Consider the following 13,316-nt stretch of genomic DNA (forward strand, 5'->3'; position numbering starts at 1 on the left):
ATTTAAAGGGAGCAGGAGCATGACAGATCCAGCTGCTCATCAGTTGTGATGAATGATAGTCATAGGCATAAATTCCTGATTTTCAAAATGATATGCAAGTAATATGTCATCAGGGCTTTACTGTTCTATGCACAGCAAGTTAGCTGCAGAAGTTCTACCTCTAGGTAACAATTTTGTTGTCTTTTACACAGTAAGCTTCAAGCAGTAAATAAAATTACACAGACAGTAATGTATCAGAAGATGAAGAATTAAAGCAGTATTATGGAAACACGCATCTTTTCCCCTCTCAAATTCTTTATGAGATATAACTATGGAGTGTGCTCTTTTCACTTCTGATGTTGTTTGATTCTGAACATCTTAACCAGTATGTAGTTCATAACCTGATTCCTACTACATGAAAAATTCATTGGCCATTGCCTGTTGAAAATTTGGCTATTTAGAGAACAAATACATATAAGAAGGATATTTTAAATCTTAAATGTGAGCTTTTTTACCACTCTCTCATTTGCATGGTTGATTCTACACTTCTAACTATAGTTAGAAGACAGTGGCAGTGACCTAACAGAAAAACAACTCTTAATAGCTATCTTCACAGCATTCACTTCCAGTTAAATTCACTCTGTAGTTTCTTTTCTTGAATAAAGTTATACTGTATGATTTAAGTAGAAAATCTCCGAAGATATTCACCAGTCAAAGGAAAAATGGATGCAGAATGCTAACTATATCACAGGCAACAGACCTGTGATAACCTCAGAAGCCTGAGCCAACTGCATACAGTGCAGTGACAGTTTCACACATTTTTAGATTCTGAACAACAACACTGGGACAAAGATATGAACATACAACATGTCTGTGCAACTTGGGAAGAAAAGAAAAAAGCTCCAATCAAAAATATTTCTCTTACACTGCAATTAAGATGTTTTCTGTAAGTGTTTGGACTGTATATAGGTATTTATTCAACAGCTGCATTAGATATGAATGTAAAAATTTTTTTTGAAACCAGAGTATGCAAAAAAATCTGACAACTCAAACATTACACATTTCCAGTTCAGTCACTGAGATAACCCTTCTCGCCTGAGAACTGGAGTAAAGGGACTGTGCTTTTTGATCATGTTCACCAACTTCCTGCTTTGCAAGATCTTGTCTTTTAAGCAACAAACATTACTTATTGATTTTTGTTTTGCAATACACTAAAATCACATAATTAGAGATGAACAGTGTCTGTTACAAACAAAAGTAGTTAAAAGTTCTTTAGAACAGTGACCTTGTGAGTAGGAAGGAAAGATAAAGGTAAAAGGTCAAAGATACACAGAAGCAATGTGCATACTTTAAAGAACATGCATTCTATAAACCCTTCACTTTGAGAACTATTTCAGAAAATTGAGCTACTATACTTTCTGCCAAGGAAAGATACTCCTCCAGATACTGCAGTACAGTCCAAAATTTCACAATTTAGAATTAAAATGTTGGGGGGAGGGGGAGGTGGTGATTTTTTTTTTCTCCCAGAAAAAAATAAAAGGTCAAGTCTGCAGAAAATTATCCACAAGCATAACTACCAGTAAAAACCTATTCCACAATTTAAATCTTCTGATAAACTGAAGTTGATATATAAATACAGGACATAAGATGAAAATGAGGCAGTTTGTCATTGTCAAAGAAACAAGATCTAACAGCCCTTTACATCAGATTAACTGCCTGTTTATTTATTAGGATTAAGGTGAAAAAGAAAACATGCAAGGCTTGCATCAGATTTTTATTTTCTTACTGTAAAAGTTTGGCTATTTTTAAAAGGCCAAATTATTTAATCAAGAGAACAATTTGTTTCCAAACTGAGTAACAATTCACTGACCTTTGTTTTAGTAAGGTTTTTTAAAATCTATTTTTAAGACAGTAAATGCCTTTCAACTTAATAATACAAATACCAGTGCTATTATACTGTGCAACAGACAACATGAATCAAGTACATCTTCCCATATAAACTTCCAAATTTAAAGGGAGTTTATAAAAAAAGATGGAGATTGACTTTTTACATGATAGCAATTGGATAAGAGGGAATGGTTTTACACTAAAAGAGGGGAAGTTTAGGTTAGATGTTAGGAGGAAATTCCTCACTCAGAGGGTGGTGAGGCACTTGAACAGGCTGATCAGAGAGGTTGCTGATGTCCCATCCCTGGAGATATTCAGGTCAGACTGAACAGAGCTTTGAGCCATTTGATATACATGGTGACAACCCTGTCCATTGTAGGGGACTGGAACTACAGTATTTTAAGGTCCCCTCCAAGCCAAGCAATTCTATGATATCTAATGCATTTCCCAAAGAAACCAAGATTCCAGTTAGGTTCAAAACATGTAAGCTGGTATTTCATGTTTCATGGAAGTTTCTAATATCCATCTTCCACAGCATGTATGCAGCACTTGGATTAACTGGTTGTAGCATACAAATAGCCATAATCAAAGGCTGCTCTCACAACTGCACTCACCGTAGTGAGTCAAAAAATAGAGGTTACTCACCCATTTTGTATGTTGCTCCCATCCTACAGCAGGCAAAAAAATAACAATATTTTTTCTTTACAAAACATAGACTCAAAAAAGGAGAAGACTATAAAAACTGGAGATCAATGTTTCAGACAAGAGCTGTAGGTAAGACTGCCGTGCTTGTGCCTTTGCACTGTGGGAGACAGGGTGTTGAAAACCTACCTTTCCTAAAATGAACAAAGCCTTATGCAAATCAGTAGTCTGTAAGTGTTACTAAAATACCTTTCACTCTTCACAACTGGATACGTTAGCACTAGAGTTTAAGGAAAAGTCACACTTCCTGTTGCATTCTGAAGTCAAGTGGTATATTTTTAACCTGTCAGAATCATTAAGCAACTCAAGTTACATGCTTGTTAACTCAAAAGGCCACCCACTCACCCAAAGGAGTCATAATAGCAATCACTAGGATCAAGCTGTGCTCAAGGACTGTGTAAAACTAGAAACTACTTGAACAGTTCTAGTAGGAACCAGATAACATACATGCCCACAAGAACTCTGTACACCAACAACTTAATAGTTTGTTCTCTTCCTCACTCTGTATGCAAGACCCCTCCATAAGAACAAACAACCTTTCTATAAACAGGAACTAGTATTTTTTGACCAGACAGAATATGGTACCAGGCACCATTGGAACAGCCACGTTCTGAACATTTTAACTATGTATTCTGTATGCAATTACAGCCTTCACGTAAGGTTATTAATTTACTTTTGTGTGGTACAACGTAACTTATGATTTTATGTATTAAACAGAAGATCTCTTGTGATACTTTCATAGCTCAGGAAGAAAGGAAAGGAGGCTTTACACAGTTTCTCCATAGATCTAAGACCTCAAAAGCATACAACATGCTTCTGATGTGAGTGCTGCACTTTAAACAAGTCAGATTTTTAATTACATGAGAGTGATACAAGCAATAGTGATACAATACAGCAATTAGGATACAAGTCAGCTTTTGTTCTTTAAGATACAGAGAAAATTTGAGGCTAATTTGGACTCTCTCCTTCCCTCTGACTCCAAAGAAATACATTTCAGCCTTAGCAACTGAAAGATATGATCTTAAAAGACAGCAAGACTCATTTCAGAGATAAAGCTACCTTTAGCAGCTATAACCTTCAGAGTAGGGCCAATCTGGTTTTATACAACAATGAATGGCACTACAGAGATCACAGATGGTTCACTGCACATCCTTGTTTCTTATTGTGGCTACAGAACCAATGTACCTGCCCTTTCTTTATAGGACTCCATGAACGTCAACCAAGCAAACAGTTCCACCAGCATTATGGATAAGGAGTAAAGTTGTTAATTTACTACAGTGCTGCAGGGAAAACAAAACAAAACAAAAGCAGGAAGATAAAATTTCAGAGTATTTTAAATTAAACTGCTTTAAAAATTCAAGACTCAAAAAGTTTAGAAGGTTTTTTTTTTTTTTTTTTTTTAAGTATTTGCCTATCAAGAAATTAAGAAATGATTCATAAATGAAATTAATTGCCATTAGCTTTTTAACAGATAAGCCTTTCCATTTCAATGGTTTAGATAGATATTAGTTTAGCAAACTAGTTAAGCTTTAACAGAGAACAGGTGACACTGAGTAACTATCAACACAGCTGACTGAACCAAAGGTGCCTTTTAGACATAAATTTCCCCCATTTCAAAGGTAGGTAAAGTTCTTGCTCCCCAGCCACCCTCCCCCTAGTAACTAGAAGTAATTTGTACAACTTAGAAGTTGTAAATCACAATTTTTATTCTACTCAATAAAAAGTTATGTCCATAAATTTGCTAGAAGATGTCAACACTGGAGAAAATCCATCTATCACTGTGCACAAAATGCTTGAAGCATTGGTATATATAGCCTATACAAACATCTGTTCCCACAGTAATCCAGCAATCCAAACCTACCTCTGACAAAATCAAAAACCTCAAGATGAGGTGTTAGAAATCATCTTTTATCTTCCTCTACTGTGTTAAGTCCTCAACAGTGTAACTACTGATTAAAGCCTTCTTGTATCTTTATTATTCTCAGTAAAGATATATTTTCTCCTCGCTGTATTAGTGTTAGAGGCAATACCTCAATTACTCTTTGTACCAAAACAGTATTACTCTATTGTTGGGCACTCAATTGCCTTTAATTCAATAACTTTCTAACATAAAACTATTACTTACAGTACTACACAGTCCTCATTATTGAGCTGTATTACATTAAGGGTGAGAACAGCTTCATCCACCTGCTGCATTACAAGTAGCTTATCTGAACAGTCTTTAAAACCATTTATTTCACTTACATTTTTTTCATCCTTGGGAATATTCTAGACACCCCCAATTCTTCCCTCAAACAGCTTGGGATAAAACTGAGCCACATATCTGCATGCTCATCACATTCACTCATGCTAGCAACCCAATTTAAGGAGAAATAATCTTCAGTGAGAGAAGATGGTGCTCTGCATAACAGAAGATGATCAGTCTTAGTACCAAAAATTGACAAGACCAGTAGAAAAACAAAACATGAAGAAACTCAAAATGCCTGAAGGACGTAGCGTATAATCAGCTATTGTCTTGAGTACAGAACAATTAGTGAGTAAATACACATTGTTCTTGTCTTTCCCATAAAATTCACAATTAAAATCCATTTGTGAGCTCTTAAGAAGATAGCAGATAAAGCAGAAAAACAAAAAGCTATTACATTAAACATACCACCTACTATCTTTTTCCAGATACTTGCAACCTTTACAACTGATCAAAGAACAAAATGTACTGCTTGTTGAATTCTTATCTCTGCTGATATTCTGAGTTACTTGACATGTCACTGCAAATCCTACACTGATGTTTCTAATTCTATACGGAGAGACTTATCTTGCTGGTAAAACCAATATACCATGCAAATCAGGAGACATGAGCTCTTAACTACTTAACATGAAATGAAATATAACCACACATCATTTAACACAATCATTTTGAAACACTGGAACAGAAAAGATATCTAAGAATTAAAGACAAACAGCTGAAGTATCAGCACAAACCTGAAAAGCAAGTAGAGATGCAGTTTATGGTACAGATATCAGAAATAACTGAAAAGATATCTTTCCCAAAACAAAGATTAATGTTCAACAGATAAGATATTCAGTAACAAATGAGCAAATGTTCATTGATGTTTGAAGCTTTTGTCAAGAACTCCTATAACATCACAACATAAGGTACAAAGTATTATAAGCTGTGGCTGCCAACAGAAAAATCATGCAGAAAACTGAACATCTGGATCACTGTAAAAAACAAAAACCAAACAACTCGCAATAAAACATGGGACCAAGCATTTAATCCCCATGAAGAATGAGCAAATATTTGGTTTGATAGGGAATGAAGAGTAAAGCATCCAAGGCACTGCCATTTTAAGCTGTAATGCTGGTTAAAAGCTGTCAAAATGTGAGAGAAAAAAAGGTATCAGCATAACACTGAAAGAGTTAAGAACCTCGAAATCTGATTACGCATTTAATTTCTGTACACCGACATCACTTGATGTTTTTTTCTCAACCTGTAAAACCCATATTCCATTCTTCCAGCTGTAAAGGAAACTAAAATTCTAATCCCAAACGGGAACAATCTGGCAGACCCTTTTACTTACATCTACCCCTTTAACTTGGGAAATCAAATGTTTTAAAGAAGTGTTTACAGAATCACAGAATTGTAGGGGTTAGATCTCTGTCTCCAGAGATCATGGAGTCCAACCCCCCTGCCAAAGCAGGTTCCCTACAGCAGGTCGCACAGGTAGGCATCCAGGCAGGTCTTGAACATCTCCAGAGGAGACTCCACCACCTCCCTGGGCAGCCTGTTCCAGTGCTCCGTCACCTCACTGTAAAGAAGTTCTTGCACACATTTGTGCGGAACTTCCTATGCTGCAGTTTCCGGCCGTTTCCCCTTGTCCTGTCTCCATTCACCACTGAAAAGAGTCCAGCCTCGCCATTCTGCCCCCCACAGCTTAGATACTTATAGACCTGGATCAGGTCCCCTCTCAGTCTTCTTTTCTCAAGGCTGAACACACCCAATTCACTCAGCCTTTCTTCAATTTACCTTAATCCAGGTACATTTCATGTCTGAGGTTCTGACCCTGGAAGCCATTCAACGCCCAAATACTACTTTCCAAGTATCCCCCAAATGACACATTGTTTAGGAGACATCTTGAACAGCCTGAGTTGGCAAGTAAAAACAGAAAACATCCTTCAGCAGCATCCTGCACTGATAAGAAATGCAAAGGCATGTGTATTGCTGTATCAAAGAGTGGTGTTACACCAAGTTAGTATTTCTTCCCATAGTCACAGCCTTACTTAAGACAGCTTTATGAAAGACTAAAGAAAGGTCTTGATTCAAACATAACTTTCAGAAACCAATCTCACTGAGATGTTAGTATTCTGCAAAGAGGTGGAAAAATCTTAAGAGGCTTGAAGGGACTGTAAATCACCTATTCAGCTGCTAATCTTAGATGAAGCAAAGCAGTTTTAAGGGGGACCAAAGCTGTTCCTGTTAGAAGGTTATAATAGGTTTTCCATATTCCATTAGATTGCCAATCTAGATCCAGGCTCCACAACAAATTTGCCACCACACTCTGTACTAGTAACAGTACTCACTGTAATTTAAGACTGGTCCAATTCCAGTATCTTTGGAAGGAAATACTGAATTCATAGGTCAAGAGCTAGATGCCAACCGCAGTACTATTGGTGGAAAGCCTGCCACTGATCTTCCAGATTATTAATGCTTAACAAACATTGATGAAATAAAAGATTTGATCCTACTCCAGAAAGGAAAAGACCTCGTGGCTGACAAGTCAAAGCTCTGTCTGCTGAGGTCACCTTGCTGTACACTGGAAGATCAGGGAATAAGTAAACTACACCATGTTACTGCAACAGGGTCAATCTAGGATTGGCAGTTAATGATCTGACAGGGAAAGTCACTTTGGTCTCTATGTCTCCAGAGTTTATATCCTCTGATGATCTACCTTGGATGGCAAAACAAAACAGAAAAAGCGTACTAATGCAGCCCAAGAAATGATGCTGTTTTCAACTGATCTAACAGGACTTCCCAGCACACTCAAAGTCACAATCATATCTACACTGGCATATTCCCAAGCAATTCATGCCAATTCCAATATCTATTTCCTTTGAGTAGTTTCACCTCACTCAGCACATTAGCAAGTAAACTTTATAACAAAATATAGCCAAAGATCAAGTTATATTACCCTCCTCCACCTGCCATCCTCTGAAGTGGTAGATAAAGACTTCCTGAAAAAAATAATATTTCAGACATGCTAAACAAATAACTGAAATCTATTAGAAAAACCTACTTTCTATTCGACAACCACTCTCATTCAAACAAATGCACCAAAATAATGTACAGAGGCAGCTACAGAGAGTATGTGCTGTTCCCACAGGGAAAGCTTTGCTCATTTCCGTAGTACTAATTTCAATAGACTCTTTCAATCCAATAGAAGCTGGAAATTTTATGTAAGCTCATTTTTTCATCAATTCTTATAAAAACATACGTGAACTCCAGTTTCATTACAGCTCACCGATTCTGTTCCAAGCAAGGAAAATATCTGAGAAAATTTATTGTGCTCTGATATCAAGAAATATTATTTATCGCATAATAGAATCGAAGACTTTATGCCTTGAGAAAACCTACATATGACAAAATTTGTATTAGCTAGCTATAAAAGCAAATTCCATAGGTTCCCCATTTCTCAGAGGATAAATACTGCAGTTGCTCATAACTTCTGTCCTACACCTATTACTAATCCGAAGTTTGCAAAACCAGCTCACATTCTAAATGATACTTGATTTATTTGTCATCCGCATATCTTGAAATAGAGACGACCCAACTACCTCTTTTTCTTGTGGGAATTGAAGATAGGAAAGTAATTTGCTTCAGCCCACACAGTATGGTGAAGCTAGCAGAGAACTTACAAGTTTTCATGCTTGTACTTTAAATACTGCACTACCACTGCTCAATGCTACTCCTTTGCCCTTTAGATAACCATCACAAACCTAACCTTTCCAACTCAATTTTACAGTTTACCTGTTGACGTTTTAAAATGGTTAGTCCATTTCTATATCTAATTTCCTCTCTGCCTGCAGTACAAGTTACTGCCTTCAGTCTAATGCTTTCATATTTTCACTAAGTTTTCAGGTGCAAGTATAAAATACTCAAATAATTCAAAGTTGTTATTAGTGTGCCTGATTTAGATGATTTTTTTTTTTTTTTTGTTCTATTCTTGAAACTCATACTATTTGAAGCAGGTTCTCTCCTACTTTATATATTGTGAAGGACAAACCCACACAAGCATGTCTTGGTTTTCAAAATGTTAAGAACTCCTTTGAGATTTGAGTGCTGAGGCAGTGCGCTGTGTTCTGATATGACTAAGACCTGCATGCTCTGGGAGAAAAAAAGGTGATAAGAGTACAACACTTGGCCAAATACATATTTCCTTAAGTTAACAGGCCCATTAATTTCCTTGACTTGAAATAGCCTTCACTGAGTTAGTCCTGTAACAAAGAATGAATTAAACTAGAACTCAATAACACTAATAGGCTTGCATTACAATTATGGGTTCACCAGTGAGGCATAAAGTATACCAAAGGAACAGAAATAGCAAGGGAGCCTGGCTTTTCCCTTGCCTCTAATCTCCTACCTTCACAAGGCATACAACAGACAGAGGAAGAAAGTATTTCTGCTTATATAGCACAATGTTGTTATACAGCCCGATATTACATTTGTATTTACACAACTACCACAATACCAATATGCCCTACTTAGTGAACACAGAGCATGTACTCATGTTCAAGAAAGCTGACATCACTAACAATAATTGTGTATTATTTGGACTGCCAGTTAAATCTTCACTGAAGACAAACCCCACTTTATCTACAAAACTGATAAGGCAGCAAAAGAAAAAAAAAACAAAAAAAACAAAAAAAACTTCAAAGTAAGTGTTTTTGCCAGTCCTTGATGTGTTTAAACTGACAGTCAGATGACAACAATAAAATACTCCTTAAATTAAGGAAAATCAGCTACCAACAATGATGCAGAGCTTATCTTCAACTTAGACTTCCACAGTAAAGAAAAATAAAATCAGAGCTGATAAAATAAAACAGATAGTAAGGCATTATCTTGCCAACACTGACAATCTTAGATAACAAAGAATAATCAAGAAAATGATCAGAGAAAAGGAGCTCCAGTATTTCCACAGAAGGATATGACTCAAAAACCAGTTCATTTAACTAAAAGACAGACTAAAAGTACTAGGAATAACTAGCTTGTTTTTTTGAAATAAATTATTTAAAGACAAAGAAGTTCACTCAGAGTGAGGGACACTAACTGAAACAACCATCCCATTCTGTGGTTCCATTTGGATGAGTTAGATCAAGTTCACTTCCTGTTTTAGATCTCTAGATCCCAAGGCTACCATGAGCAATGCTGAGGTCTGTGAAAGATAACTAAGGCAAGACATCACACGCACTTATAACATTAAGCATAGCCAGTGAAAAGTTCTGGAAAATCCGTAATGTGTTGAAAAATACCATCTAGCATTCCTTCAGGCTACTCTGATGAACAATACCAACATCAAATGCATTAACAAACTAATTTTTTCACTCTGCACTTCAGCCACTATCATCTTCCACAAAGAACACTAATGCTATAAATCTCCCTTGAATTAAACATTAAAACATTCTAACAACAGATTCAATAACCAGTGTCTTCCTAAACAAAAGGATAAAGCTGACTTTGTTCAAAGAAATATGAACAGAAGCACTACAGGAGACTAGTATTCTCTAGTTCATAATAGTTTTACTGTTTATCCTTAAAACAAAAAGACTCTTGGTTTATATCAACAAGAATTTCTGATTACCAATTCAGTATTAAAAGCAAGAAAAAGCTGGTTTGCAATCTCTGATGCTGGGATTCCAGGCTGTAAGAATCTCAAATACAATTTTCAGCCAGACACCCAAGACCATCAAGAGATGCAGAAAAAGAAATATTGTAAATGCTACTCAAACAATTCTTTATTTGCCCTGTCAAGCCACACTTTCTATTATGTTATGCTGACTAAAAAAGCCAACACTGCTCTAAAGAAATATCTCAACTCCTGGTAAGCAAATTGACCAAAGCACTTTTCTTCCTACCACTCTTCAGGGCAGAGAAGCTTGCAAGCTCACAGTATATCTGTGAATGTTTTTATGCGTGCGTACCTGCCAGCTCTCCCACTGCTGGCTTTTTCAAACATATCTGACAGTTGGGTGAGAAGCTCAAATATATTGTTTGGTAACTGTATTATCTCCTCTCCTGTTTTTTAAAGTGGATGCGAGAATGAACCAAGTGAAATCCAGCTATTACTCCACAGAGTCAAAACAGCTGCTTTCACAGACTCCTACTAGTATAGGAAGGGAGAGAAGTCTTTAAATTGACCTGCAAAAGCCTCTATTGCTTAATGAATGCTACGTTGACTGGAAGGTCACTGAAAATAGATTAATTTGTTGTCAACCCCAGCATGCTTCAGTTCAAACATGAAACCTGTTTTGTCCTACAAATCTGAAGACCTGAAATGAATTTACAGAAAATAAGCTTTATAAAAAGAATGTTTATATTTCCACCATATTACCTGGAAACACCTACTAGTAAGTAACAACTTGAGAGCAACACAGTACCAAAAGATGCCACCAAAAATTTTTGCATATCTATGGACTGTCTAAACAAGTGACGAGGACTTTATCTCCTATGTACTTGAAGAGCTTTTTATATCTGTTCTGTCACAAAGCTGAAGTAAGCAGTTGGCAGCCGCAGCCATCACGCACAGCAACAATATAAACAGATGGAGACAGAAGGTCTTTCAAAGTGACAAACATAAGCACCGCCACTTTCCACAGCAATCAAAAGCATATTTACTCATGAGGCAGTTATCAGAATCAATTCAATATTTTTTGACTTCCACAGCAGAACTATTAACATTTAAAAAGCTCAGAATGCTTCCCTCTGACATGTGCTCTGACAAACTGGCTGAGGATGTGTTCCCCTTACTTAGGGCTTTTCTTCTGCCTTTCACTTGATATAACTAGGAAAATCTCACATTCTGCAAAACTAACTCTATTACCAGAAACAATAAATGATACCTTGTTTCAGATTTCCAGGACAATTGAAAAGCATTCAGATTGTTTCAATAATAAATTGAACTATTATTTTGCTCAGCTGCCCATATTTTTGTGGCAATATTTCCAGCTTAGAAAACAAGACTCTCTCATTTCAGACTCTCTATTTTTCATGGTAACCTGAATCTGACAGGTTCCTACATGGACAATTCAAAGTTGCACTCTCTATAGTGCAATAGAGCGACAAAAAAATCTTAGCATATATACACATGAACAAGATGCTAGTGGTTAAAGCTCGAGTTAGTAGTCATGAAAATAAATGAAAACATGAAAAAAAAAAAATCAGACCAATGGTGTCAAAGCATCTCACTAGTAGCGTTATGTATTGGAAGCTTTCAAATACTATTTAAGTCATCCACATACCTCTTCTCCAACTTAACTACATTACAGAATGCACATTTCCAAACTCCAGCACATATATACCTAACTCCTGCAGCTTGCCTAGAGAATCACTGACTTCAGGTTGTTTTGCATCAAGGAGCCCATGAAAAAATCTGCCAGCCTGTTTTCCAGAACTGGTATAGCTAAACACAGCTGAAGCTATTAAGAAGAATTAGCTTAGATACCTCAAACAGATACGGGATTAATAAATCTTTGCCAGAATTCAGGAGGTCACGATCAATGGCACAGAGTCTAGTTAGAGCACTGTAACTAGGGTGTTCTCCAGGGGTTAGTACTGGGTTTGGTCCTGTTCATCACCTTAATCAGGGACCTGGACAAAGGGACAGAGTCAACCTAGAGTAAGTTCACAGACAATACAAAGCTGTGAGGAGTAGCTCCAGTCATTCAGCAGGACCTGGACAGACTGGTGAGTTGGACAGAGAGGACCACGATGAACTTCAGCAAGAACAAGGCTAAGGTCCTGCACCTGAGGAAGAGTAATCACACGCATCAGTACAGGTTAAGGGCAGACCTGCTGGAAACAAGCTCTGAAAAAAATGATCCAAGGATGGGGTTGGCCTGGTGGATAACAGATTGATCTTGAGCCAGTGCATCTCTGGCCAAGAAGGCCAATGGTATATTAGGGTGCATCAAGAAAAGTGCAGCCAGTAGGTTGAGAGAAGAGATCCTTCCCCTCTGCTCTGCCCTGGTGAGGCCACATATGGAACACTACATCCAAATCTGGGCTCCTCAGTTCAAAAAGGCAGAAAACTTCTGCAGAGAGTCTTTGTGGCCAGCAGAAGGCCACAAAGAAGATGTGGGGCCTGGAGAACCTCCCACACAACAAGGAAAGGCTGAGAGATCTGGGTTTCAATAGTCTGGAGAAGAGAATGCTGAGAGGGGAGCCAAGCCAATGGGGGCAGACTCTTTTCAGTGGTACGCAGCAATAGAACAAGGGGTAATGGGCATGAACTGCAACACAGGAAGCTCCACACAACCACGAGGAAGAACTTCTTTACAGTGAGAGTGACAGAGCACTGGGACAGGCTGCCCAGACAGGTGGTGAAGTCTCCTGCTCTGGAGATATTAAAGACCAGTCTGGACACCTTCCTGCTCAACCTACTGTAGGAAATCTGCTTCAACAGAGAAGGTGGACTCAATCTCTAGAGGTCCCTTCCAATCCCTACAATACTACATTCTAAGCAGATATGTTTAGGTAT

The sequence above is a fragment of the Tetrao urogallus genome (genome assembly GCF_951394365.1).
Source record: "Tetrao urogallus genome assembly, chromosome: 5".
NCBI classification, from domain to species: Eukaryota; Metazoa; Chordata; class Aves; order Galliformes; family Phasianidae; genus Tetrao; species Tetrao urogallus.